Genomic DNA, 27,954 nt, shown 5'->3' on the forward strand with positions numbered 1-27,954 from the left:
CTAGCATCTCTGATGTCCCCCACTGTCACTTCCGCTGTTCCCCTGTTTATTAGCAGCAAGTCACTGAGACCAGCCCACGCTCAGGGGACGGGAATTAGGGTCCACCTCTCGAAGGAAGAGCATCACAGAATTTGTGGACAGATTTTAAAACCGTGGCAACAGATAAAGGGGATGGTGTACCCACTATTCTTCCCTGACGATGGATTCTTAGAATAATCTCAGTCCCCGGCCCGCTTGTGAAATTCACCCGGGGCGTTTGTAGGCGCTTCCAGAGCCCGGGCTCCTTCCCCAGGCCCTCTTACTGAATCGCTCTGAGCAGAGACTTGGACATCTGTGAGTTTGGTTTGTGGAGTGATCTTAAACTTTAATCGTGACGTTTCTGTTTCCAGTGCATTTTGTTATTGGGGGGAAATGTGTATAATGTAAAATGGACCGTTGCAGCTGTTTTCGAGTGTGTGGTTCAGTGGCAGTGAGTCTATATTCACACTGTGCTGCAACCATCACCTCCCAAAATGTTCATTTTCCCAAACTGAAGCCCTGGGCATTGAGCACCAACTCCCCATTCCCCCGTCCGCCAGCCCGTAGCGAGCACCACGTCCTGTCTCTGAATTCGGCCACTCTAGACCCCATCGGAGTAGAATCCTGGGCAACTGGCTTGATTCACTTAGCACAGCGACGTGCAGGGCTCGTCCACGTTGTGGGCACGTCGGAGTTTCATCCCTCCGCGGCTGAATAACCTTCCGTTGTCTGTAAGGAAACATCATCCCGTGGACGTGGCGCTCGGATCCACGTTGGTATTTTTATGGCTCCCAGGTGATGCTGATGAACTCTCAGGGATGAAAACCAAGGTCAGACCAGTGGTTCTCAATCATGGCTGTACATTCGAATCACCTGGTAGCTGTTCAACAAAAACCACCAATGCCTGCTGAGCCTGGCTGACCCCCCCTGATTCAGGATCTCTGGAGGTGGACCCGGGAGCCTATAAGAATAGCCAGTTACTCCAGGGGCACGCCAGGCGGGTGCGGACTCATTTCCAAGCCTCTGCTGCCCCCTGGTGGCAGTGTCTGGGACCCTCCCTCCCCAGGACTCGCTTGGCAACCTGTAAGGAAGCCCAGAGGGGCCAGGGCCCAGTGCCATTCCCTGGGGGTCTGCAGACCCTGGGAGGCTCTACATGCTTCCCCTCCCCCACTATTTCGTGGCTTCCATGTCTAGAAGAACAGATGAGTCTATTAGGAGAAGGCGCAGACAGGTGGAGGACTTCTCTTTGCTCCTTGCCGGCTGTATGACCTTGAACGGGCCGTTTCACCCATGTCAGGGGGACGATCACTGCTGCCTCTGACGAGTCCCTGAGATCGCAGTAAGTGTGTGTGTTAGCTTTGGGCAGCACCTAGAATTTCTAAGCCTTGGCACTACTGACCCTGGGTAGGATTATTCCTCATGGTGGAGCACTCCTGTGCAGAGTAGGGTTTGAACGGTGTCCCTGGCCACAACCCACTGGTTGCCAATGGAACCCCCCAGTTTTGACAACCAAAAATGTTTCCAGACATGACAGATGTCCCCTGGGGTAAGGTTGTGAGACAAAATGCAGGTTTCCAGATACATTTGAATTTCAGTTAAGCGGCTCATAACTTTTGTAGTCTAATTATGTCCCAAAGATTACATTTTTATTTGCTAAATCCAGAAACCCTACACAACCACCTCAGCTGAGAGCCACTGCCCCACGAGTGCGTGATGCCTGCAGGAGGCTAAGCCACCAGATGGAAAAGGTGCAGCGGGAACACAGTCGAGGCGGGGTGCTGTCTGGGGGCAGGCCCAGCAATGGTGAGTGAGCTGAGCCTTGGGAGAAGGGTGGCTGTGGGAGAGGAAGCAGGGTTCACAGTTGGCCCAAGTCCCTCCGGGGGCTCAGAGCCACTGCTGTGCTAGGGGCGGGGGACACCTTGTTTTCCCAGCACCTGGGGACAGAGCAGTTTGTGGCCAACCACAAGTTGGAGCAGTTCATCCCCAATTTTTCCCCGGAGAGAACCCTCAGTGGTGGGGGGTCAGGCTCAACTTGTTCATTTATAAGTGGAAGAAACAGGCCCAGAGAGGGGCAGTGACTGGCCCCAAGTCACACAGCCAGCTTATGGCAGTGGCAAAGCTGGCATCTGGCTCTTCAAGCCAGGACATTTGCCTCTGGGCTGGAGCCTAGGAATGTTCTCAACTGTGCTAAGTCCTCTAAGAGCTCCCCGCATTTTCCAGATGTAGAGACACGGAAGGCTGGGCCACCTGCGGTCCCAGCTGCTCTCCGTACTGCTCCAGGAGGGTGCTGGGCCTCCTTCTGGGGCTGCCCCTGTTGTGACCATCTCTGCTTACTTGTCTGATAGGGAGAGGCGACATGAGGAAGTGGCACAGTGTTGGACTTGGAGCCAGACTGTCTGGGGCTGAATGCGGGCTCTGCCTCTCAGTAACTCTGACCGGAGGCACTCTGTGCCTCAACTTCTTCATCTGTAAAATGGGGAGAGATGAAATTGATGCCTCCTGTGTCGGGTTATTGGGAGGGTTTGATGAGCTAACAAGCAGGAGCGCTTAGAACGGTGTGTGGCAGATAGTAAGGTTTACCACGTACCTTACTCTTTTCCATTCTTCCGGTAACATCAATGCTTCTGCCTCGGGGAGCTGATTCAGTGGGGCTATCAATCACGGTCACCAACACCGCCCTGCCCTAGGGGACATGTGAGTCAAGCCAAGAGCAGTCAGTGCACCCTACTGCCCAGTCACTGAGGTGATGAGTAAGACAACCCTGCTGAAGGTCTGTTGAACCCCTGGATCTGGCCTGACCTGAAGATAGTTCCCAATAGGTGAGACAATAAAGTCTCCAGTTTACTTAAGCAAGTTTGAAAAGAGTTCTGATCCATGTACACTTTGCTTAGAGTGAGAGCAAGAGAGGTTCCCCCAAGGCAGCCCCCTTCTCCCATGAACCAGGCCCCTCAGCCTTGGTTTTGATCCAGCCCCACACTAGGCCAATGACCCACTCTCTCAGGGAGTCAGAGGGAGGTTCTCTGTTTGGTCTGTGATTGGAGCTCATGACAAGAGAAACAAACTTGGGGGCGCCTGGTGGCTCAGTCGGTTACGAGGTTAAGCGTCATGACCCCAGGGTCCTGGGACGGAGCCCTGAGTCAGGCTCCCTGCTGTTTCTCCTCTCCCTCTGCCCGCCTCCTGCTCGTGCTGTCTCTCGCTATTTCTTTCTCTCTCAGATAACTAAAATCTTTTTTAAAAGGAAGAGGAAACAGATGTGTATAAAGTACCTCGATGTGCCACATATCGTGCCGGGGCTTTGATGTTACTTTCGCTGTGTTTTACAGGTGAGGAAATGGTGGTTCAGAGAGGTCATCACACTTACCCAAGCTCACACAGCCTGGAGGTGAACTCACTTCAGTGTGAGGCCAGGTAGTCCACCTCCCAGTGCACCACATGGTTTATTACCTGGGGGAGGGGGGAGCTTGTTCCATTAAAACATTTTTTTTAATTGTAAAAACCCATAATACAAAATGTACCATGGGGGAGCAGTTTAAGTCAGTCTCGGCCTTCTCAGTCAAAACATGACCTAGAGAATTAATTAATCCGAGTGGGCTGGTATCCTGGAAACCAGAGGTGAGGTCCCATTCATTCACTCAACGCCTATTTCCTGAGCCCCTGGTAGGTACCAGGCCATGTTCAAGGCAGGGCCCAGTGTTTACAGTGAGACAAGAGGGGCCCAGGGCCTGGCGTTTAAGCTCCTTCTCGGGGGCTGACCCTGCACCTTCATGACCCCAGAGGGAGCACCACCTTAGGTCCTGTGCCCAGGAGCCTCTCTCGGCTCCTCAGGGTCACCAGTTTCAGTGACGTCCTGGGCAAAGAGCAGGTTCAAAATCAAGGAGAGTTTGGTTTTGTTTTTTTAAGGTTTTATTTATTTGAGAGAGAGAGTGGGAGTGGCGGGAGGCAAAGAGGGAGCAGGAGAAGCAGACTCCCCGCTGAGAGGGAACCTGACATGGGGCTCGAGCCCAGGACCCTGAGATCATGACCTGAGCCGAAGGCAGATGCTTAACCGATTGAGCCACCCAGGTGCCCCTCACAGACAGTTTAGATAAATGGCAGAGTCCTGGTCCAGCCAGTGCAGGGACTCCCAGTGCACTGTCCCTGAGAAATGATTCTGTCAACAGAGTGTCTGGGGGGCACGTAGCGCAATGATATACAAGGTGCCTAATCCCTGCTCTTGGGGGTCCGGTGGGGAGACCGAGGTCAGACAGACACCAGTACACACAAACACTGCATTACTACCTATGGACAGCCTTCTGAGGGGAAAGGTGGGGTGCTCTGCAGGGGGATACCAGGATCAGGACCACCTCTCCAGGGAGGTGATGTTTAAGCTGGCCAGCCCCTCAGGGGCCCAGAGCCCACCATTAGCCTCCCCACACCTTCTAAATTTTCGTAGTCTGTTGCTTCCTCTGTTCCTCTAGCTGTGGGAGTGCTAACTGCTCTGTGTCACCATCAACCCATGATACCTTTTTAAATGACCCTTCTTTACATTCTCTCTGTTAAAAGAACCGGAGCGCCTTCTGTCTCCTGGTAGGACTCTGAGTGATACAGAATGACAGCTGTAAGCCGTGCAAAGAGCAGAAGGTAGCGCAGTCCAGGCAGAGGCACCTGTATGGCCACAGGCCGTGAGGCTAGAGGGAGCAGGGCACATTCCAGGAGCCAGGACCAGTGGGGCTGGGGGGATTTATGGGGTGGAGAGTAGAATAAGGTGAAATTGGACAGGTCGGCTCTCACGGGCCATGACATAGGATCCTGAGAGCAATGGGGAGCCATGGAATGTGAAGCGAGGGAGTGATTTAACTTTCAAAGATTGCCCTGGCTACAGTGAGCCTAACTCGCTGGAGGGGGCAACAGTGGGTAGGAACAAGATAGCATATTAAAGGTGCTTCCTTCCTCTCTGCTCGGATGGGAACGGGTGCCTCAAGGAAGGAAAACATGGGTATGCTTCTGGCGCAACATGATGTCACAGAATAAAGGACAGGCTCTCACGGCCCCTAGAACACTCAACTGTGAAGTGAATGGCAGGATCCTAAAAGAACCTCTACTAACCCTAAAGTGGGTCAGAGAGTCTCAACCCATGGCTCCCGGTGGGGTGGGGGGGGGTGTTCGGCCACTAACAAAGCCAGCCTGCTGGCTGAAGGAAGGTGGAAAGTGCTTTCGGGCCTCCCCTGCGTCTCCTAGCTTATAAGTGTGGCATCTATTCCCACCGGATGCCTTTGGGCCACGTGGGGGGATGTGTGTGACAGCTCCAAGCTGCCCCTCCCGTTCTCGGTAACCCACTCCCTCCACAGAGACCGTAACACACAGGAAACACTGGAGCGGGAGTGAACCAGCGAGTGTGGGCGCACTGTATTCTGGGAAATGTAGTCCATCGAAGCCGGAAGAGTCCGTGAGAGCGGTGCATTTTGGGGCAAGTAGTTTTCAAGGGATCTGAGAACCCGCCTTGGTAGCGGAGATGATTCACCCTAACCTAACGCGGTGGCTGGGGGTTAACAATTTTTAGATTTAGAGTGAATAGGTAGGATTTGTTTCTTTCTGTCTCGCAACCACCAACACAGGGTGGAGGGGGGAGCGGTGGGTGGAGAATAAGACCTATACTCGCTTCTGTGATGGCAATCAGGACTGAGTCGGTTATTACTGAATCAGACGAGTAAACCAGCTGTAACCTCCCTGAACCTCAGTTTCCTTATCTGTAAAATGGGCAAATTAGTCATTCTCACTTGGCAGGCTTGATAACATCCACCAAGCAACTAGCAAGGTGCTTAACACACCTTCCTTGCTTAACAAATCCCTCCTTCCTTTGGATCCGAGCTTACAGAGCATATGGATGGGTTTTGTAACTAGGAGCAAGAATTGTGCTCCAGGGGCGCCTGGTGGCTCAGTAGGGTAAGCCTCTGCCTTCAGCTCAGGTTATGATCTCTGGGTCCTGGGATCAAGCCCGAAGGCAGGCTCTTCGCTCAGTCAAGAGTCTGCTTCTCCCTCTCTCTCTCCGCTCCTCTCCTAGCTTTTGTGTGCACACGTGCTCTCTCTCTTTCTCAAATAGATAAATAAAATCTTTTTTTTTTTTTTAAATGTGCTCCTCTGGAGCACTTGGGACTTTGTCTTTGGAAAGTAGGATTTCTTGCCAATTCCAGGGGAAAATGTAGGGAAATGTAAGGAAATCTTGGCATCCAGAGATTTGACAAGGATGTGTGACCCTACTCGCCAGGACACAGTGAGAAGCAAGTTTAAAAAATAAGACAGCCTTCTGGGGCAAGCGTCCTCACACAGTATTAGTGGGAGTATTAATACGTATATCCTCTATAAAGGGCTGTTTATGTAGGTGCAATACTTAATTCCACTTGTAGGAATTTATCCTACACACACTAGACAGTTTCAAAATGACAAAAGTTTCAGAATATTCACTCTAGCATTGTTGATGAAACATGATTGGAAACCACTTAGGCCTCTACAGGTAGAGGACAAGTTACATAAATTGTAATGCACTGGGATACTATGTGCCATTAACAATAATGAGGTGTAATGTCACCCATGTAACATTCCTGCAAAAAAAAAAAAAAAAGTTTAAGTGTATTGTGAGGAAACTATCAGAGAAATCCAAACTGAGGGATATTTTGCAAAACTGTCCTAGACCTTCAAAAATGTTGATGTGGTAAAAGACAAAATAGGCTGGGAGATTGAATGAGATTAAACAGACATGGCAGTTAAATGCACTGAGCAGTCCTTCATTGGAACCTGGATTCTTAAAAGTCATATTTTAATTAGACACCTGGGGAAATGTGATTATGGGCTATATACAAGATAATAGCATTGTATCAATGTTGACTTTCCTGAGTGTGATCACTGTATTATGGTTATGTGGGAGAATGTCCTTCTGAGTAGATATCCTCTGAACTAACTCTGGGCTCTTGGACAGTTTAGAAAAAAAGAGAAATAGAGCAAAGGTGGCGTGTATTAATAATTGGTGAATCCACGTTTAAAAATATGGTGATTCATGTTCCTCTTCTTGCAACTTTTTTATAGTATTGAAACTTTCAAAGTAAAAAGTAGGCATGAAAACAAACAAACGAGGAAGCTTCATATGCACTGATGAGGGAAAAGCTTCCAGAAACACTGGCAAGATTTTTCTTTTTAAGCAAGGTACAGAGGTAGGAATGCACAAAACACGCAGAGAGAAGACACAGGAAAGAGGAGACAAAGGCTGCCTCTGGGGCAGGGACCTGGGGGGAGGGATCAGGAGTGGAAAAGGGACCTGCTTCTCACACTTACCCTTTTAGACCTTTTGAATTTTGTATCATGTCCATGTATAACCTGTTCAGATAAAAAAAAAATAATAACTTCGAAGAAGACTGTTTCTGGGAAAGCACTTGTGGTCAGAAAACCCCAGACTGGGCTCCCCTACTCCCCAGCTGTAGACCCGTTGGGAAACCCAAAACAGAAGGAAGGAAAACCAGTTACTTTCACATCCTTTCCCACATCTGCTCCTCCTCACACTCCAGTGAGTCAGGCAGGTTTTAGTGGACCCATGTTATAGATTAGGAAAACTGAGGATCCGAGAGTCCTAGCAACTTGTCTGAAGTCAGACAAGTGAAGTGAGACACTATTAGAGCTGAGATGGAAACTGAGACCTTCCCGGTGACCCAGCCTGGCTCCTTCCCTCCTGCAGGTGACCTCCCCAAGCTCTGAGGGTTGGCTATAGCAGGAGAGGCCCTAGGGTGGGAAGGCAAAGGTGGGGTTGATTTCCAGGCTCTGGATGCTCACTGAAGCTCAGCCCAGCTGCCTTCCTGCCCTTGCTTTTACAAGGGGCTCCAGGCAGGAAACAGAAGTCAAGGCCGGGCCCCAAAGCATGGGTTTGATTTACATGTTCATGCGTAAGTGGTTCGGGGGTTTATTTGGGGGATCAAGAGCTAACTGAGCCAAAGAGCCTCTTCCCTGAGCACATCTGGGCTGCTTTTTACTATGTCTGTCATCTTAAACACAGTGGCCTTTTTAATTAAAAAAAGAATAAAGTAATAGAAGGATATTGTTGTCAAGTCAAACAGTGAAATATTTGGAGGGCACTTTGACATTTCTGTCCAATTTTAAAACGTATGTATATGTTTTGGTATGCGATCCAGCGTTCACAATGGAAAATATTATTTTTCTGTGAGTATTCTCACCCAAGTGTTCAAAGATACATAGGGAAAAATGCACTGCTTATAAGAGAAGCAAAGACACAGAACTATAAACAAGCCACCGGTAGAGCCATCCACACGGCCCATGGAACAAAACCAAGGACAATGACGTTTGCTAGATTTGCTGACCTAGAAAGATGTCCATAATACGTTGTTAAACAAAAGAGATCCCATTTTGAGGGGAAAAAAGGAGCTGTAAGCATACATATACACAGAGATCTACATGTTTGAACAAACGTAGCAATTTATAAAGTAAGCAAATTATTTGATTCAAATGTAAAAAGCATTTCATTTTCATGTCTCGGAGAAATAGTAAGGTTGACTGTCTTTTACTTTTTTTTTTAAGTTGGCCAACTGTGTTTCCTTTCATGGGAATTGCTAAGATATTACTGTCCCTTGGTCTCTTGTCACACAAAATGCGTGTAAACTTCTGGCACCATGTCTCTAAGAGTTTCTGTTTATATTTCCAATGCTTCCTGGGGGGGGGGGATTTTGGATAAGAGGTTGCTGGACTTGAAGCAGAGGATGGTCTCAGTCTTAATGGAACGGGTTGTCCTGGGACATGAAGGGCTCCGAGGAATAAAGGAGCCTCCTGCCCAAAGCGTCGCTCCCATTTCTTCCTTTCTTTCATTTCTAGGATCTTCTCATAAAGCGTCCTGTTTGGTTCTTGGTGGATAGTTTGAAGGTGGAGGTCGTTGTACCCTTTGAGAGAGGGAGGAGTGGGAACCAGAGACTGGTTGCCGAGGTCTGGAGAGGGTGAAGTGAGTGAGGGGCCCAGAGGACACCCTAAAAGGAAAAGATGATTTAAGGAGGCACAAGACTGAAGGAGGCACTCGCTCTCAGGCTCCCACCCTAGGCACCTGGCTCACCTCGCTCAGGTCCCAGCCCTGCTGACTGCTTCTTATGACCGAGCTCAGCATCTGCGAACAGCTGTGGCACCGTAGGGCTGGAGCAGCCACGGATATTCGTGGGAGGCAGGCTCAAGACGCTGGCGGCAGCAGACAGCTAAAATGACATCTGCGTGGGGGCAAGGCAGCAGATTCTGGCTCAGCTCCCGCGAGTGTCCACGACCCTTCGTGCTGTGCTGTTTTGGTGACGGTACCTCCTTCCCTGGAGGTGTTTGGGGGTTAGACTCTGCCTCGAAGAGAGTTCTGAGTGGACCTCTGGAGAGACGGGCATCAAGCCATCATCAAACCCATTTTGTCCTTTAGATTTTTCTGATTCTCTCTCCATTTGCAGTCGCTGTAAGGCTGGTTTTCTCTGGATGCACCCTGGGCCCAGCCTCCACCTGTTGCCAGCCCGCTGTGGGCCCCAGGGCCTCAGAGAGTCCCCTGACCTCGGAGCAGCTGTCATTTATCAGACCCGTCTGCACAGCAGACCTTGCATTTAGCACCCTACAGCTCACGCCTCACTGAGCTCTCACCAGTCTTTATTTTTTTTTTGTAAAGATTTTGTTTATTTATTCGACAGAGAGATAGAGACAGCCAGCGAGAGAGGGAACACAAGCAGGGGGAGTGGGAGAGGAAGAAGCAGGCTCATAGCAGAAGAGCCTGTTGTGGGGCTCGATCCTATCACGCCGGGATCACGCCCTGAGCCGAAGGCAGACGCTTAACCTCTGTGCCACCCAGGCGCCCCCTCACCAGTCTTTAGAGGTAAGGACTTGGTGGTCTCCACATTCCCGATGAGGACACTAGGGCCCAGAGAAGGTGAGCAACCTGGCCCTGACCCCAGAGCTAAGAAGCGGCAGAGGCAGGATTTGAACCCACAACTCCAGAGGCACATTCTTCACCCCGATGCCCCGCTCCTCCATTTTTCATGAGCTCTGAGCTTGCCGAGTGCTGGCCACTAGATTGGCGGCTCCCACTGTCCCCTGGACCTCAGGGATCCCCAAGGCTGGAGGCCTGGAGGCCCTCAGAACTCTAGAGTGTTTTCAGGAGGTCACTATGGGGTTAAAGCAGGTTCTGTCTTTCCCTGACTTCCCTGGGTGGGAGGTTCCCAGAAGTACAGGGCCAGCTTGGTGGTGGCCCCTTTTCCCGCGAGGGGAGGGGGTGGTAGGAGTTGGGACACGTCCTCTTTGAAGGTTCTCTCTTGCTGCTTCTGACCACTTCCTCTTTCCCTGGGGTGGAGGCAGCTGTGGCGCACTAATGGCAGCCATCCCAGCAGCGGCCGACGACGCCTCTGAGTCTGTCCTGGAAGGGCTCGCCCGGCTGGGCCGAGGGCCCTTCTCCACCTGGGCTTCCGTCCCCTCCCCCTGCAGGCCCTCCCTGAGTCCCCGAGAGCAGAGCGGGAGGGCGGTGAGTGGTCTTCCTGAGCTCTCCCTCCACCAGACTGAAAACACGGCCCCCTGTGGCTGCCCACCCTCCCTTCGGGCCCCACAGGGGCTGGATCTGCTTCCAGCAACTTCCATGGAGGGCGTGGCCCAAGTTCAGGACTCCTGCCCAGACAGCCAGACCCCTCAGAATGCCCAGGGAGGTGAGGACCCAGGCTGTGGGTAGAAGCCCCAGCCTCGCCCTGGGCACCTCAACCATGAGTGCCCCCTGCCGGCAGAGGAGATGTGGCCTGGGAAGAAGATGGGCATTGAGAAATGTGGGTCCCAGGCCTGGCTCTGGTGCTGGTCAGCTTGGCCAGGTTGCTTTTCTTCTTGGGCCTCAGTTTCCCCATCCATGCAATGGGCATAAATAAAAACACTTCCAAAGGTTGCAGAAGTAAACGTGGTGCTGTATGTCTCGCGCTAAGCAGAGAGCCTGGTACGCAGCAAGGGTTTAGTCTCTTGCTTGTGGCTGAGTACAGCCTGCAGCGGGTCTGAGCCACCCAGGGTGCACCCCGCTCCCCCCAGCCCCTGCTAAGGGAGGCCGGTCACAGCTACCCCGGTCTGTTCCCCACCTCCACCTGTCCCAGCAGTGCCTGGCTTCCAGCTGTAGCAGGCACAGCCCTCCAGCTTAGGTTGACAAGGAACGTCACCCGTCCTCGGTAGCCTGTAGCCTCCCCACCCCACCTGGCCAGTTTGGTAGGACATCAAGGTCAGTCACTGGGTCATGGCTTGTTTGGTTGTGGTAAAATACATGTACCATAAAATGAACCATCTTTAATGGTGAAGGGTACAGTTCTGTGGCATTAAGGACAATCACACTTCCGTGCAACCACCCACCTCCAGAACTTTCTCGTCTAACTGGACTGAAAGTCTGTCCTCGCTAAACATGACTCCCCACCCCTGCCCCAGCCCCTGCAGCCACCCCTCTGCTTTCCGTCTTGACCATCTGACCACCCTCCGAGACTCTTCTATGTGGAATCCTACAGTATCGGCCTTTTCGTGACTGATTTATTTCAATTAGCATAATGTCCTCAAGGCTCTTCCGTGTTGGAGCATGGGTCAGAATTTCCATCCTTTTTATGTTTGACTATTTCACTGTATGTTGAAACCACATTTTGCTTATCCACTTAACCATCAGGGGACACCTGGCTTGCTTCCACGTCCTGGCTGTCGTGAATAATAGGACTACACGCATGGGTGTGCAAATATCTGTCCGAGTCCCTGCTTTCAGTTCTTTGGGGTATACACCTAGAAGTGGAATTTCTAGATCATATGGTAATTACGTTTGACTTTTTTGAGGAACCGCCCAAAGTCTTGGGGTTTCAAGTAGGACCCAAGCACTGGGGAAGCCCCTCTGGCCACACTGTGGACGGGGAGATATGAAATCAAGAGCAAGACATCGTGGGTTCAAAGCCCGGTTCTGCCACTTCTCAATGGGGTGACCTTGGGCAAGTCACTTAGCCTCTGTGCCTCAGTGTCTCAGCTGTACTGTGGGATGAGAGCAGCAGCTGCCTTGTGGGGCCGTGGTGGTACTGAGAGTACATACTTAGAACGGTGCCTGGCACACCGGAAGCTCGAGGAACTGTTAGCTCCTTGTTCTTCCAGGGATCAGCTCCACCATCTCACTCCTTCCATGGCCCCACCCCAGCCTGGTCCCTGCATGGAGCATCCCTTTGGAGCTGGCCCTGCTCCCTCCCCAGGACTTCGACTTCTTTCCCCCCTTTTCCAGGTCTCTGGGACTCTCTCTTCCATGAGGGAGACTCTCTTTCCCTGCCCACGGCTTCACCTCTTGAAAACAGAAGTGAGGAAGTAATGCCTCAGACTAACTCTGGGAGAACCTGAACCCGGACCCGAGGGGAAAACCAAGGACACGGGCCCACAGGCGGTCACGGGCGCGGGTGAAGAAGAGCCCTTTCTTCTTTCCTTTGACCTTGATCATGCCATTCTCCGTGGCTGAGGCCAGTCTGGGCCCTGAGTTTTGGGAGGGTCCCTGAGGACCGCCCACAGGCATGATTACAGGGATGGGGAAGCGGCGCTCTGGGCTGAGATGAAAGGAGCAGTGGTTTGGCACTTTCATCTTGAGGAGAGTCAGCTGGAGGGTTCCGGTTAGTCAGGGGTGGCTGTGGAGATGAGATTACCCCCGTCCCTGGGCCAGCAGCTGGGGCTCAACGGCTGGGGCCAGGACAGTCCCACCTCTGGGGAGGCCCTGCTGGTAGGCGGGTGCCGCCTGGCCAAGCTCGCGGGATCTGGGTCCCCGGCGCATCCCTACCCAGGGGGAGCCGCTTCTACTGGCCTGGGGTGATTCCAGGAGGAAGGTCAAGGCAAGACCTGGCGGGCTGAGGACTTTGGTCCTTAGAGACCATGCCTGAGGTCGACCCAAGTCAACTCGGTTGACTTCTAGTTTCTGCCACCTCCGCCTTTGACAGGAAGGGACAGAAGCCTCCGGGTTGCCCCACACCCCTTCCCATTCTCTTCCTTTGCCATCCTCGTCCCTTTCCTATTTTGTCTTCTCTGGTCCTTTCACCTCGTACCAGGTGGTAGGTGAGTTGGAAGTGCGCAAAGCAGTGCATGTCTCTTCGCGGTTTATCAACATCCAGAACCTGGTAAGGAGTCAGCACTCACTGTCACTAGCATCCGTTTTAGTGAAGGGCTTTCAGCAGGGCCCTCTGGCAGAGCTCACTAACGGGGACCACTACTCCTCACGCTTCTCCCTGGCGTTGTCAAAACCAGGCCTGTCTTCAATATTTGTAGACATCCCCAAAGGAGCCCTCGTATCTGTCCCGGGCATTAAATAAAATATGCCACAAAGATTAAGTAGAATAACACGTAGAAGATGCCTGGCACATCGTAGTCATTAAAAAATAGTTACCATTATTTTTTATTTTTAAAAATAATGATTATACTCAAAGGGAGGACAGTGGATTTTTGTTTTAAAGATTTTATTTTATTTTTTAAAGATTTTATTTATTTATTTGCGAGAGAGAGAGAGAGAGAGAGAGAGAGAGAGAATGAGAGAAAGAGCACAAGCAGGAAAGGTGCAGAGGGAGGGGGAGAAGTAGACTCCTGGCTGAGCAGGGAGCCTGACGTGGGGTTCAATCCCAGGACCTTGAGATCATGACCTGAGCCAAAGGCAGACACTTAACCCACTGAGCCCCTCAGGTGCCCCTAAAGATTTTATTTTTTTATTTGAGAGAGACAGAGAGAGCATAAGCAGGGGGAGGGGGAGAAGGAAAGGCAGAGAATCTCAAGCGGACTCCACTGAGCCTGGAGCCTGATGCACAGTTGACCTCACAACCCTGAGCCCATGACCTGAGCCCGTGACTTGAGCTGAAACCAGGAGTCAGATGCTTAACCAACTGAGTCACCCAGGTGCCCCAGGGAGGACAGTGTTTTTGAAAGTAGTTATTGAGCACCTACTATGTCCCACACAGCGCACCGTTGGAATTCTGCCCTGGGAGTCAAGCTGACTTTCCCAGCCTACGTCAGAAGCAATGAGCTCCACAAAGGTCATCGTCCCGGCAACGGCACAAAGCGAGGGAAAGGGAGGAAGGGCAAGAACCAGCTGTGTGTTCTTAGGCAACCTGCCTGGCCTCCCTGAGCCTCTGTTTCCTGATCTGTAAAGTGAGGCTAGAAATCCTCCCTTGCCCTTCTGCACGGGTCGGGGGTCAGGTGAGCTAAATGTGTGGGTGGTCTGGGCAAGTGGGGTGGTGCTGCCCGGAGCAGGTGCGTGGCTCTCAGTAGGAGACAAGGCCCCGCTTACAGCTTTAACTGAAATACCTGCTCTCAGCTCCTGAAAGCCATCCCTACAGAAGCTTGGAGAACCCCCCTCAGGGACGCTAAAACTGTGCTCTTCTCCAGAGCACCATGCCATTAGGAAAAGAATGTTCTACAAAGTTCATCCAAAGACAATCACTCCCCTGGTGACCCCAGCTATGAGTGTAGTCATGCCCCACCCTCCTCTGTCCCATGCCCTGACTCGGGCCAGTTGACACAGTGTGTTTCCAGGGAGACCAGGGAAGGTGACAGCATTTTCTGGAAACACAGATGGGCTCGTCCGGGGGCGCAGTGGGATTTCAGAGGTTGGTGCTAAAGCCGCGTGGTAGCGCCATCACTATCCCAGCAGGATAAAGAACAGGATTGCCAAGCCCAGGGACAGTGAGGGAGGCCGGAGGCTGGGCAGCATTTCCCCTGGAGGGCCAATTGGATGACTTGCCACTATCCGTCCTGCTCTTCAGACAGAACTTAGCGGGACGGTAGTAGTTTGCCGCTGGTCCCTATTAGTATCGCCAGCAATCGTGGGTACCGATTCCGTGACAGTGATTTATAAGATTACCACCTTGAGTCTTCACAACAAATTTATGAGGCAGCTACTATTATCCCGGTTTTACAGGTGAAGAGACTGTGGTACAGAGAGGTTAAGTATCTGGCTCTAGGTCACACAGTGAAGGAACTGAGCCTGGAGCCCAGGCCAGGTCATCCGACCCCAGAGCCTGTGCAGAGGACGGTGCCATCCACCTTCACGGGCCAGGGGAGGACACGCAGAGAGCTGAGTCAGGGAAAGAAGGAAGGTGATTCCTAGGCCCAGGTCCCATGTGAACCTCTCTTTAATATTGGTGAAGAGTCGCAGATGACTCTGTTTTACAGATGAGGAATGAAGCATAGAGAGGTTGAGTTGCCCAAGCAAGGGAGCTGCATTTTCAGCCAGATGTGTCTACACAGCAGAGCATCGCTCTTTCAGGGACCCCACTGCCTTATCTTGCTTCCTTGGCAGTTTGTTCCAAGTCTAATCTGTCTTGGGAACCCTGGGACCTGGAGCCCAGGCCTGGGACAGGCATACCAGTCCTCTACACATGTTTTCTGAAATAATGTAAGAGATCCCAGTTGTTTCCACTTGCTGCTACTTTGGGCGAGGGAGAGGAAATGTGGTAGGAAGTGTGTGACCTCGCATCTTTTGGGCATGGCTGTTTGCTGCGCCTGAAACCCTGCTGAGATGGCGAGTTCTGAAAAGAGAGTCAAGTTGGAGTAGTTGCATCTCCTTTACTTTTGGGCGAGTTTAAGAAAAAAGAAAGCTCTGAGAAAGACCCAAATTGAAAATTCCATCTGTCTTTCTTCCTCCTTTCCTTCCTTCCTTCCTTCCTCCACCCACCCATCCATCCATCACTTTATAAATCTCCATTGGTAATCTGTTGCCCCCTGGCCCCAAAACTTCATGGTTTAAATAACAATGATTCATTATCATGGTTTCTGAGGGTAAGGATTCAGGACCATCTGGCTAGTTAGTGCCGGCTATTGGTGAGAGGCCTCAGTCCCCCTCCCCATGAGCCTTTCCAGAGGGCTGCTTGAGTGTCCTCCCAGCATGGCGGCTGGCTTCCTCCTAAGAGAGCAGCCCAAGGGACCGACGCAGAAGCTGCAATGCTGTTTTATATCCTAGCCTCACACATCAGACATTGTCCCTTCCACAGAATTCTGTCAGTCAGAGTCAACCCTTGTTTCGTGTTGGAGGAGGCAACCCAGGGGCTTAAATCCCAGAAGATGAGGCTCATTGGGGGCCATTTTGGAGGCCAGTGACCACCATTCATCCATGCCTCTAGCCATCCTTTTGTCATTTGCTCATCCATTCAATCCATAAACATTTGCGGGGCTCCAGTTTGTGCCAAGCCCTGGAAACAGCACACATATACCCCAAAACCAAGAGAAAAGAGGAAGCCTCAGAGAAGGAAGCCATTGTTGGACATTTCCCTCCAGTTCTTTTTTTAACATTTTAAAACAACGTTATTGAGATACAATTCACATACTATACCACTCTCTCACTTGAATCGTACCATTCGATGGTTTTTAGTGTATTCACAGAGTTGTGAAAACATCGCCATAATCAATTTTAGAATGTTTTTATCACCTCAAACAGAAAACCCTGCCCCTTAAGCATTCACTCTCCATTTCCCCTTTTCTCCAACCACCTAAAATCACACACTCAGTCTCTATAGATTTGCTTGTTCTGGATGTTTCAGGTAAATGGGATCATACGTATGTGCTCTTTCATGACTGGCTTCTTAGCATGGTGTTTTCAAGGTTCATCCGTGTTGTAGTGGGTGTCAATCCTTCATTCCTTTTTGTTGCTAGATATATGGGCAGACCACATTTCGTTTATCCACCCATCGGCTGGTGGACATCTGCCTTGTGTGTCTACCACTTGGCTATTATGAACAATGCTGATATTAACATTCATGTTCAACTTTTCACGTGGATGTGTGTCTCCAGCTGTCTTGGGTCTACACCTTGGAGCAGAATTGCTGAGTCATATCGTAACCCTATGGTTAACCTTTTGAGGAACTGCCATCCTATTTTCCAAAGCAGCTGCCCCATTTTGCATTCCCACCAGCAGTCTATGAGGGTTCTGATTTTCCCTTCATTCTTGTAAACACTTGCCTTTTTTTTTTTTTTTTTTTTTTTAGTAAGCTCTACCCCCGATGCGGGGCTTGAACTCAAGACCCTGAGATTAAGAGTCGTGTGTTCTGCCACCTGAGCCAGCCTGGTACCCGTTACTGTCTTTTCTATTTTTGCCACGCTGGTGTGCATGAAGTGGTATCTCATGTGATTTCATTTTGCATTTCCCAGATGGCTAAGGATGTTGAGCGTATTTTCATGTATTTTATAGGCTATTTGTATATCATCTTTGGAAAAAATGTCTATTTGGATTTTTTTGCCCCTTTTTAACTGGTTTATGTGTCTTTTTGAGTCATAAGATTCCTTTATAGACTAGATACAATGTACAAGTCTCTTATCAGATATATGATTTTCAAATATCCTGCCCCATTCTGTAGGCTCCAGTTCTTTTCCACTGTACCTTTTTTCTTGATTATTAAGATATTTACTGAGGTATTTGAAAAATGCAGAAATGTATAAAGAGGTGGAAAAATAACCACTAAGAGATCATGATTCATAATTAATCATATTTCCTTTTTTTGTTCTTTTAATCAATTCAATTATGTATTTCTTTTTTGACGGGTAATATTTGCATAGATACAGAATTCTAAAATCGGCTTTGAGTATTAGTGACTAAGGACTTTTTTACATGAGCTTTACACCCAATGTGGGACTTGAACTCATGACCCTGAGATCAAGAGTCACATGCTCCACCCACTGAGCCAGCAGGGCGCCCCCAGAATTCTAAAGGTTTAATGTAAGTTTCCTGCCCTCAGACACCCCAACTCCTTGCTAGGAATAGCCACCGTTAGCACTTTCCTGGTGATTTCTCCGTACATACATATACACATCAATTTCCCCTTAAATGGTAGGATATTATCCTTTCTACTGAGCTCTTGTCAACAGCTTCTTTCCAGTCTTTTAAGTCAACACAATTTTCTTTGTACCCTTAGGAATCACCCAGAAGATACAACGTATCCAGTAGTTGTAGGACGCAGAGCAGGAACCCACTCTAGCCTCAGCCAAAACAAGGAATTGGCTGAAGGATGTTGGCTGGCTTGTGTATTTTCCAGAAGGGCAGAGATCCAAGTCTGGAATGTATGCTGCCCAAAGCAAAGCAAAACCAGGCACTGGATGGCCCAGTGGAGACAGCCCAGCTGATTTTGCTGGGCTCAGACCTCGCAGCCTCTGGTCCTGCTGCTGCTGGACGCCGGTGTCCACGACACTGCCTTTGCCGGGTAGATGCCCTCGGAGCCCTGCGTCTCCGGTTGCCAGCTTCCAAACACAAGCCTGGTGCTGCTGCACCTGCCTGACGGGGCAGATGGGGACTGTCTGCACCCCAGCCGCTAGGGAGTCTGGGAAAGCAAGGCTCTGGCTTCCCCTAAGGTGTAGCCTCATAAGTGGGGATGCCCCAGGCATGGGAGGGCAGGTTTCACTGGGCAGCCACAAAGAATGGCATAAAGCTTTGTTTAATAGAAGTGTGTTTTAATTATATAATTACAATTGCTCCGATTACAAAGGCACTGCATGAGTAAGAGGTGTTATGTTGGAATCACGAAGGGTGCACAGTGCTGGGGCTGACTGGCTGGCTTCACTCTTCTGTCCCTTACCTGCCTCCTTACCTTAGGCACGGTTTGAACTTCTGCATGCCGAGCTTCGTCTTTAATAAAATGGGGGTAATGATCAAACCTCCCTCCGAGGTTGGGCTGAGGACTGAACGAGTTATCAGATGGTAAGCTTTAGGACCGTACCTGGCCCTTCGTATTTGCTCTGCAGTTGTTTGCTCTTTTTAGTTCCCCAACGTTTTATTATGAGTGTTTTAGAACACACAGAAAAGTTTAACAAATTGGACAGCAAGCGTCCTGCCACCTATGATCCTCCGCGATGTTTATCACGTCTCTATCGATCTGTGTTTCTTTCTAATCATTCATGCCTCTTAATTTTAATGTGTTTGAGAGTAATGGCGAATGTATATATATGTCACTATTATCTTTTTATTCTTTTTTCTTTATTTTTAAAATTAATTATTTGGTTTATTTATTTTAGAGAGAGAGTGTGCATGTGAGTGGAGGTGTGTGGGGGTGGAGAGCAGAGCGGGAGGGAGAGGAAGAGGGAGAGAATCTCAAGCAGACTCCCCACCGAGCGTGGAGCCTGACGCAGGGCTCGGTTTCACAACCCTGAGATCATGACCTGCGCCAAAATCAAGAGTCAGTTGCTTAACTGACTGAGCCCCATCACTATTACCTTTTTAAAGCGATTCTTAACTGTTAGTTTAAATAATGTGTGTGTAAAATTTGTCTTGCCCTTCCCCATAACACAATGAGCTGAGTCCTATAGGGTGAGACAGAGCTTGTCAGGTAGAGGGAAGAGCGAGAGGGCAGATTGGGGCTTCCTGATGGCGGGAATGGTCACACTGGAATACACCACCACCAAGGCAGGCTGATCATACAGTGTCCCTTCAAATGGACATTCCAAATACTTGTTCAGATTTTAGGTAGGGGAGAGGAGGAAGAAGAGGCCGCAGGAGATGGGCAAAGAGGGAGAACTCCCGACGACAGAGCCCTTCCTGTCTTCTGATGCTCTGGACAATTCTGCTCTGCCCCAAACCTACAAGCCCACTTGACAAAGCAAACTCCTCGTATCAATGATCTATTGCTGTGTAATGAATTACTCCAAAACTTACTAGCTTAAAACCACAGTACATGTTGCTAATCGATCATGGTGTCCAAGGGCCAGGAATGAGGGAGTGGTGGGCAGTTCTGGCTCAGGGTCTCCCGTACAGTTGGGGGCAGATGCTGACTTGGTTTGCGGTCATCTCAAAGACTTCTTCACTCTTGTGTCTGGTGCCTGGGCTGGGACCAGAGAGCGGCCTGGAGCAGCGGGGTCTCCCTGGGACTCTCCCTGTCTCTGCGTGGAGTCCATGCAGTCTCTCCACATGGGGGCTTCAGGGGCGCTGGTCTTCTTGAGTCAGCTTGGGGCTCTTAGGGCATATGTCCTGAGCCAGGCAGAAGCTGTCATGCATCATTCCTTCTGGCGCATTCTACGGAGCCATTACACAAAGTTACAAAGACTGACCAGGTTCAATGCAGGAACGTCCACGTCACATTGCAGAAGGGCAGGTGTGTCTTTGGAAAACAGAGTCTCCCACGGCGGGCTTTTGAATGGACTCCTTCTCCTCAGAAGGCCACTTAGCCACCATCAATTTTTACCCAGGCATGTGGGGTCCGGGGGGGGGGGTCTCACCCTCACCCCTGGCAGTTACCTTTCCAGCTGCTAGCTGAGTGCTCTGGTAATCCCCGTTCCGTAAGTGGCCCGTGGCAAGCCCGGTTTTCTCCATCTTGTTTATGACCTTGTGTACTGGGTCGAATAGTGTCCACCCCTAATTCACGTCCACCAGGAACCTCAAAATGTCACCATATTTGGATCTAGGGTTTTCGCCAATGTCATCAAGTTACGTTGTCATAGTGGGTTGTAATGAGTCCAAAATTCAGTGACTGGTGTCTTAGGAAAAGAAGAGAGGACCCAGAGAGACACAGGGAGAATGCCATGTGACGAGACAGCCGCAGACCGGAGGGATGCGTCCACAGGCCAGGGGACACCAAGGGTTGCTGGCAGTCCCCGGGCACGAGGAGAGAGGCGTGGAGCAGCTTCTCCCTCAGAGCCTCCGGGGGGAACCCCCCCTTGACTGGGGACTTCTGGCCCCCTGAACTACGACAGAAAAATGTCTGTTTCAAGCCACCCAGCTAACGGAGCTCATTGCAGCAGTCACCTTGTCGTTGACGGGGTGGTCCCTTACACTTCGGTAGTCTGGCTGGCTGGTTGGCAGCCCGGTGCAGACCGGAGGCCAAGGTTCAGTCAGTGAAAGATGTCCGCTGTGGACACTGCTGTGTGGCCGAGGGAGGTGACACACAGGGAGAGAGCTGGGCAGGGCCAGCTTTGGTGACAGGGAGGATTCAGCAACAGATGAGTCACCAGACACCAAAGAGTGTTTGCTTGCTTGGGCCTTTTTTTTTTTTTTTTTTAAGTTTGAAAAATCCAGATTGGCCTTTCCAGGTGTGTCCTCAGTCTCCCTGTCTCTGGAGCTGGTGCGAGTCTGTCAACACGGGCACTGTTTACAGTGGCAACAGCTGTGACCTTTAGAACAAGGAGGAAAACCGCCCTTCTGGATTCAGGCTGTTCTCTCCACATTTGGGGCCATAAACTATCATTCCCCCAAACTACAGAGGATGTGGGGCAGGGGCACGGAAGGCAGCAGCCACTCGAGGGGAAGGCTCTGTCCGTCTTCTGCTAGAAGGGACACCCTCGGAGGGTGTAGCTGCACCCCCCCTCATGGCTTTTAGGGATTCTGCATCCACTGTGTCTCCCCTAAAACGACCAGGCCCCCCTCTTGGGATCTTTGCAGCTGAGAAGTTCCTTCTCCAGGTCCTCGCTTAGGGCTCCTCCTCCCCCTTAGGTCCTGCTCCGATGTCACCTCTGAGAGGCCATCGTGACTGCCTTATCTAAATTCCCTCTCACTTCCCCCATTATACCCATCTGCTCTGTCACAGCGCTCGCTGCCGTCTGGGATGACCTTGGGAATCTGCTTCCTTGTTTGTGGTCTGTCTTCCCCATTAGAATGTAAGAGCCACAGGGATTTTTGGTCCGTCCCCAGCTCCGGTAACAGTGCCTGGCACACGGCAGGTGTGTGGCTAACGTCTGAGCCACAGAATGTCTGTGCCAAGAAGGCACAACCATGGAGGAGAGAACGTCTTGACCAGTCTTCCTGCCTTCGGCCTGGCTCCCTTGACCCACTCTCCCCGGCTCACACAATAGATTTTCCAAGCCGGAAATCCTCCAGATCGCTCTTCTGTTCTAGCACCTGCGGTGGCTCCCCATAGCCCCCAGGTAACGTCCAAATGCCTTAGCGAGTCTCAGGAGACCCTGTGTGAGTCAGGCCGTGCCTTCTTTCGGGGCCGCAGACCCCTCACTCTAGGAGAACTACACCCTGCCCAGAGCGTGTCAGCCCTGCTGCTCTGCTGTCTGCCACCACCCTCTGTCCTCCTGTCCCCACTCAGCTGACGCCTTTCATCTTTCACTGGTTGGAGAGAGACACTCACTGCTTTCAGGAAGCCTTCCTGACCCTCTTCTCCCAAACCTGCATTCATTACTCCTTCTCCCTCAACCCCCCTTGGCCTTATCATCTGTATTATTATAATGTTTTAAAAGTAAAATATGATTTACACTCAGTAAAATTCACCCTTTTGGGTATACAGTATATGAGTTTTGGCAAATTCATATAGTTGTGTAATCTCACTACAATCAAAATATAAAACAATTCCATCACCCCCCCCTCCATTCCTTTGTGCTCTTTTGTAATCGGCCCCCAGCCCCCGGCAGCCAGTGATCTATTTTCTGCCTCTCTGGGTTTGCCTCTTCCAGAATGTCACATCAGTGGAATCTGACGTCTTAGCGTTTGGGTTCTGGTCTCTCCCACTTAGTAACGTGTTTGAGGCTCACCCTCGGTGCTGTGCCTGTCGGTTCATTCCCTCTGATCGCTGCGGGCCATTTCGGTGTGTGCACATTTGTTTATCTTTTCACGACTTGAAAGGCATCGAGGTCATTTCGTGTTTTCAGTGAATATGAATAACGCTGCTACGGACACCTGCGGACAGGTTTGCGCACGGACACAGGTTTCCATTCCTCTTGGGTCCATACCTAGATGTGGGCTTGCTGGGTCCTATGATCAGCGTACGTGTGCCTTTTTTAGGAACGGCCCAGCTGTATCCCGAGGGGGCTGCACCGTTTTGCGTTCCTGGCAGCTGCTCCCCGTGCTCGCCAACACTGGGTATTGTCAGCTGTCCTTAGCTTAGCCATTTTAACAGGCATGTAGGCTTTTTTTTTTTTTAACTGACTGACGCATAGTAGGTACTTAGTAAATGCTTGTGGGCTGAGTGAGTGATCTATTGAATTGGTGTTTAAGGAGAATTTATCTTGGATTCCATGGGGGGAGGGTTAATCAATGTTCCCTCTCCCAAAGGAACTCATGATGAGGTGGTCTTTCTGGAATCTGCCAGTAAAACCTCTTTATCTTTATGGCTTATACCTTGGTGTATCTGCCCGAGGTGTCCGGACTGCTTTCCATCTCCGAAAAGGCTCGTCGAGTGTTTCTTTCCCTGTTGTTTCAGTGGAAGGCCCTGGTGCCCATACTAGAGAGCACAAAAGAATTAAGGGATGGAGGTGGGGGTGGTTAAAATGCAGATCCCCAGGGTTCTAATTCAGTGACCCGATCCCGATCAATGATAAGGGAGAGAAGCGTGCTGCAGGCTTTGGGGGCAGTTTCCTTCTTTCTTGCTTTCCCCTTTCTGGTCCGGCTGCCAGGAGTGGCAGGTATGGAAAGAATCTTCATCCCATTGATGTCCTTGAACTTCTGATTGCTCTGTGCTCTCCCCCCAACCCCTCCTGGACTTCCAACAACATTAAAGACAGCCTTTTTGCGGAAGCTGAACACATTCTGACCTAGGCTCCAGCCTTCAGAGGCAGGGGCTCAGGAAACAGGCACAGATCAAGTCACTTCCTGGGGACACGAGGCAGGAAAGTGGCAGAGCCAGGATTCCCACCTGGGCCTGTCTGCCTCCAGGTCCTGCATTCTCAGCTGCCCCTGCACAGTAGCTCTTGGTTTTAATGGTCTCTCCTGATTTTACACGAGGCTGAAGGCCTGGGGAAGGCGCAGCTGCAGCCAGCTCTAAGCACAGCAGGGACAGTGTGTCCTGTGTCCACGACAAAGTGATGACTGCCTTGTCAGTGCTGGGGTCCCACTTCACCAGGAACGGTGCCCAGGACTTGGACACGCATTAGCTGACTCGCTCCTCCACAGCAACCTTAATACGGATGAAGAAACTGAGCCTCACAGAGCCTGGCAGCTCTGGGCAGAGACATGCAGACAGTGAGGGGTGGAGCTGGGCTTCGAAATTGCTCGATCTCACTCTGGAGCAACCCCCCCCCCGGCTCCCCATCTATAATATGCACTCCCGGGGTGGGACTTGGATGATTACTGCTGCCTTCCTGGAGCCCAGCAGTGCCTGGCTCCTGGAAGGCACTCAGCAAGTGTTTGTTGAATGAATACATGAGCCCCAGCAGGAACCCAAGGCTTGAGAAGCCCGAAGAAAAACCATGGGACCAGAGGCTCTTCCCAGCCAGCCTCAGTTTAGACAGCAGACAACTCAACAGCAGCAAAACTCAACAGCAACAAAACACAACCTGATTTAAAAGTGGGCAAAGGACTTGGACAGACATTTCTCTAAAGAAGACATACAGAAGGCCAACGAAGTATGTGAAAAGACACCCCACATCACTAGTCACCAGGGAAATGCAAATCAAAAGCAAAACGAGATAGCCCCCTCACACCTGTTAGAGTAGCTGGTATAAAAAAAGGTAACGGGTGTTGGCGAGGCTGTGCAGAGGGGAACCCTCGTGCGCTGTTGGTGGGAATGCAAACTGGGGCAGCAGCTGTGGAAAACAGCGAGGAGTTTCCTCACAAAATTAAAACCAGAACTACCACATGCTCCAGCAATCCCACTTCTGGTATACATATCCCCAAAACCTGAAGAAGGATCGTGAAGAGAATCTGCATTCCCATACTCACGGCAGCATTATTCATGACAGTCCAGATGCAGAAATGATCTAAACGTCCACCAATAGATAGCGGATAAAGAAAATGTCATATGTACCTACCACGGTATCATTCAGCCTTTTAAAAGAAGGGAATCCTACCATTTGCAGCAAGGTGGATGGACCCAGAGGACTGTGTGCTAAGCCAGGTAAGCCAGGCAGAGAAGGACAGCGGTTGCCTGACTCTTCTCCTGGGAGACAGCTAAAGGACTCAAACTTCTAGATGCAGAGTATAGAACGATAGTTGCCAGGAGCTGGGAGGAGGGGAGAATGGGGAGGTGTGCAATCGTTATAAAGTTTCTGTCACACAAGGTGAGTAAATTCTGGAGCTTTGCTGTACAGCATTGTGTTTACAGTTGACAATAATGTATTGCACATCAAAAAATGTATTGAGGGCCAATATCATGTTAAGGGTTCTTGGCACACACACATATACAATATGACACAAAAAGCAACCACAATGACAAAGGGACACAAGGAAACATTTGGAGGGGACGGATCTGTCACCTTGATTGTCATGATGGTAACAAAGGTATATGCGTATGTCCTAACTTACCGACTTGTAGACCTTAATTGAGGGCAGCTTTGTACAACAATTATACCTCGATAAAGCTGAGAAACAAAATAGCAGAGGTTTCTGCCCCCCCCCCCCCCCCGCCAGCTGCTAGGCCTGGCCTAACCCTGACAAGGTCTGGAAGCTGGCTCAGGGTGGTACTTCCTCTCACAGAGGCCTGCCAGCCAGCAGCTGGGACGGGGCTTGTCCCCAGGGGACATGCACTTCTCTGAACAATGTCAGGAAAGGAAACCGAACGCAAAGGCTCTCAGGGGTTTTCTGCTCATTTTTGGCTCTGGGGGTGGAGGGCTAGGCCAGAACGCTCCCTGGGACGGGGTGAGGGGCTTCACTGGGCCCTGGGGAGAAGGGGCTCAGCTTTGGAAGGCCCACTGCGTAACCATGACTATTACTTATCGAAAGCACGGTGTTGTGCTCAGCCCTGTGTTACCCACCACCTTGCCTTAAACAACTTTCTAAGGTAGGTATTTTTTTTTAACAGCTTTATTGAGATATGTCACACAATTCGTCCTTCTAAAATGTACAGTTCAATGGCTTTTGGTATATTCACAGCATTGTTCAACCGTCTTCACAGTTCTAGAACTTTCCCATCACTCCAAAGGGCAATGCCGTACCCCTTAGTCATCACCTTCCAGTACCTGCCTGCCCTCAGTCCCAGGCAGCCATTAACCTACTTTCTGTCTCTATAGATTCGCCTATTCCGGACACCCCAAAGGAAGGAATAATGGGGAAACTGGAGGTCCAGAGAGAATGACTGACCAGTGTAAGGACACACAGTAAGGAAGCGGCTTGAACCCAGGTCTCCCTGTTCTTCAAGTCCACACTTTCCTGCTACACCACAGGTCCTCCTTCTTTCCAATGACAACATTTAAAACAGTCCGCTCTGACGGGTGAAGCTGGACGCCTGTTTTAGCTTCTTGCATTTAACCCTCATCATTGCCTGGGGAGGCAGGTACAGTTATTATGCCCATTTTGCAGAGAGGGAAACAGAAGCACCAAGGGCCTAATGGTCCACTGAGCCCTGGGGCTAGCCAGTGGAAGAGGGTTATGGGAAAAAGAAACAAAAAACCTAAAAACATGTACATACTGAGGACTGGTGAGGAACACGGGATAAAAAGTTGAGGCAATGCTGATGAAAAGACAATTTTCTTTCAGGTTATTCCCCTTCCCCTCCTTCTTCTTTCTTTTTATATGAAAAGGAAAAGAAAGTTCCCTCCACCCTCTGAGGTCACTTCCTGACCCATTTGTGAATCTGTGTGGAGTGGTTACAAATTCACTTCTCCCTGCCTGAATGCCTCCTGTCAATGTTTTGGATGGGCAATGGGGCTATGGGTCCATGGGTGCTGGCACCAGACAGACCTGGGTTCAAATCCAGCCTCCAGGGCCCACTGACTTAACACCCGCGAGTCCTCCCTGTGACAGGGGCTTTTCTTTTTTCTTTTTCTTTTCTTCTTTCTTTCTTTCTTTTTTGGACAGGGTGGCTTCTCCCCCTACCTACTGTACTTTGGAAAAGAAATGTCATTTTGTATTTGAGTCTTCTCAGAAGGAGGCTGGGTGGGGAGGGGCTGATGTCCCAATTATTTTGTACAAACAAGCTGAAATTTAAGAAAAAAGATGAGGAGCCCCAGAGCTTCTCATTCATTGCACTGGATGACTTTAGCTGTTCACCTGAAGATAAACAATGAGACAGAGAAGAAAAGCAATTAAAAATATGAAGAAGGCAGCTGCCATGTACTGTGACCATCATCTCGCATCGATATGTTAGCTGCCAAGATGCTGCGGGCTTACAATCGCAGGTTAAAAGAGAGTTCTTCAAATTGAAGCATGGACTACATGTTCTTCTTGTCTTGCTTGACCCCAGGGACTAGAGAAAGCTCCAGCCAGAATTAGCATCTGTTTGGACAGAGGTTAGGATCCACGGCTTCCAGTAGTGGTCTCCAAAACTTCTGAGTGCACACAGTCTCATTTTGTCAGCAAGAGATTCAACGTGATTCCCTATACAAGCGGATTTTGGAATAGTAAATTGTACACACACGTGATTGCACCCAGTATCATGCACATGGTAGAAGAGGCACCAAAGTAAGTGTTAAAAAGATGGATGGAGGGGCGCCTGGGTGGCGCAGTCGTTAAGCGGCTGCCTTCGGCTCAGGGCGTGGTCCCAGCGTTCTGGGATCGAGCCCCACGTCAGGCTCCTCCGCTATGAGCCTGCTTCTTCCTCTCCCACTCCCCCTGCTTGTGTTCCCTCTCTCGCTGGCTGTCTCTCTCTCTCTGTCAAATAAATAAATAAAATCTTTAATAAAAAATAAAAAATAAAAAGATGGATGGAGGGGCGCCTGGGTGGTACAGTGGGGGGCGCCTGGGTGGCACAGCGGTTAAGCATCTGCCTTCGGCTCAGGGCGTGATCCCAGCGTTATGGGATCGAGCCCCACATCAGGCTCTTCTGCTATGAGTCTGCTTCTTCCTCTCCCACTCCCCCTGCTTGTGTTCCCTCTCTCGCTGGCTGTCTCTATCTCTGTCGAATAAATAAATAAAATCTTAAAAAAAAAAGATGGATGGAAATTAAGTTGGGAGTTCTTAAAAAAAAGGCAAAGAAATTTAACCTAGAATTAGCCATTATTTCTTGGCAATTGGCCCCATGATTCCAAGTGGCTGACGTTTTAAGAAGCCTTTCAAAGATGTCTTTAGAAAACAGGGCAGCAGTGGTGGGTGGCTGTGAGCAGTAACTGGTAACTCCTGGGAAGGGGCAGGGAAAGAAATGCACCTATGGATTTCTG

The 27,954-nt window shown here is 50.3% G+C and overlaps 1 long non-coding RNA gene across 1 annotated transcript; it reads left to right on the forward strand.

Moving 5' to 3' along the window:
* The first annotated feature begins 1,069 nt into the window (after positions 1 to 1,069).
* On the forward strand, positions 1,070 to 27,894 carry LOC148108244 (uncharacterized). Its single transcript, XR_015728088.1, has 3 exons — positions 1,070 to 1,357; positions 1,682 to 1,821; positions 25,870 to 27,894. It is a non-coding gene; the product is annotated as an uncharacterized LOC148108244 (long non-coding RNA).
* The last annotated feature ends 60 nt before the right edge of the window (positions 27,895 to 27,954 follow it).

Source organism: Ursus americanus, chromosome 21 (genome assembly GCF_024610735.1).
Source record: "Ursus americanus isolate L20-20 chromosome 21, mUrsAme1.1.p, whole genome shotgun sequence".
NCBI lineage: Eukaryota > Metazoa > Chordata > Mammalia > Carnivora > Ursidae > Ursus > Ursus americanus.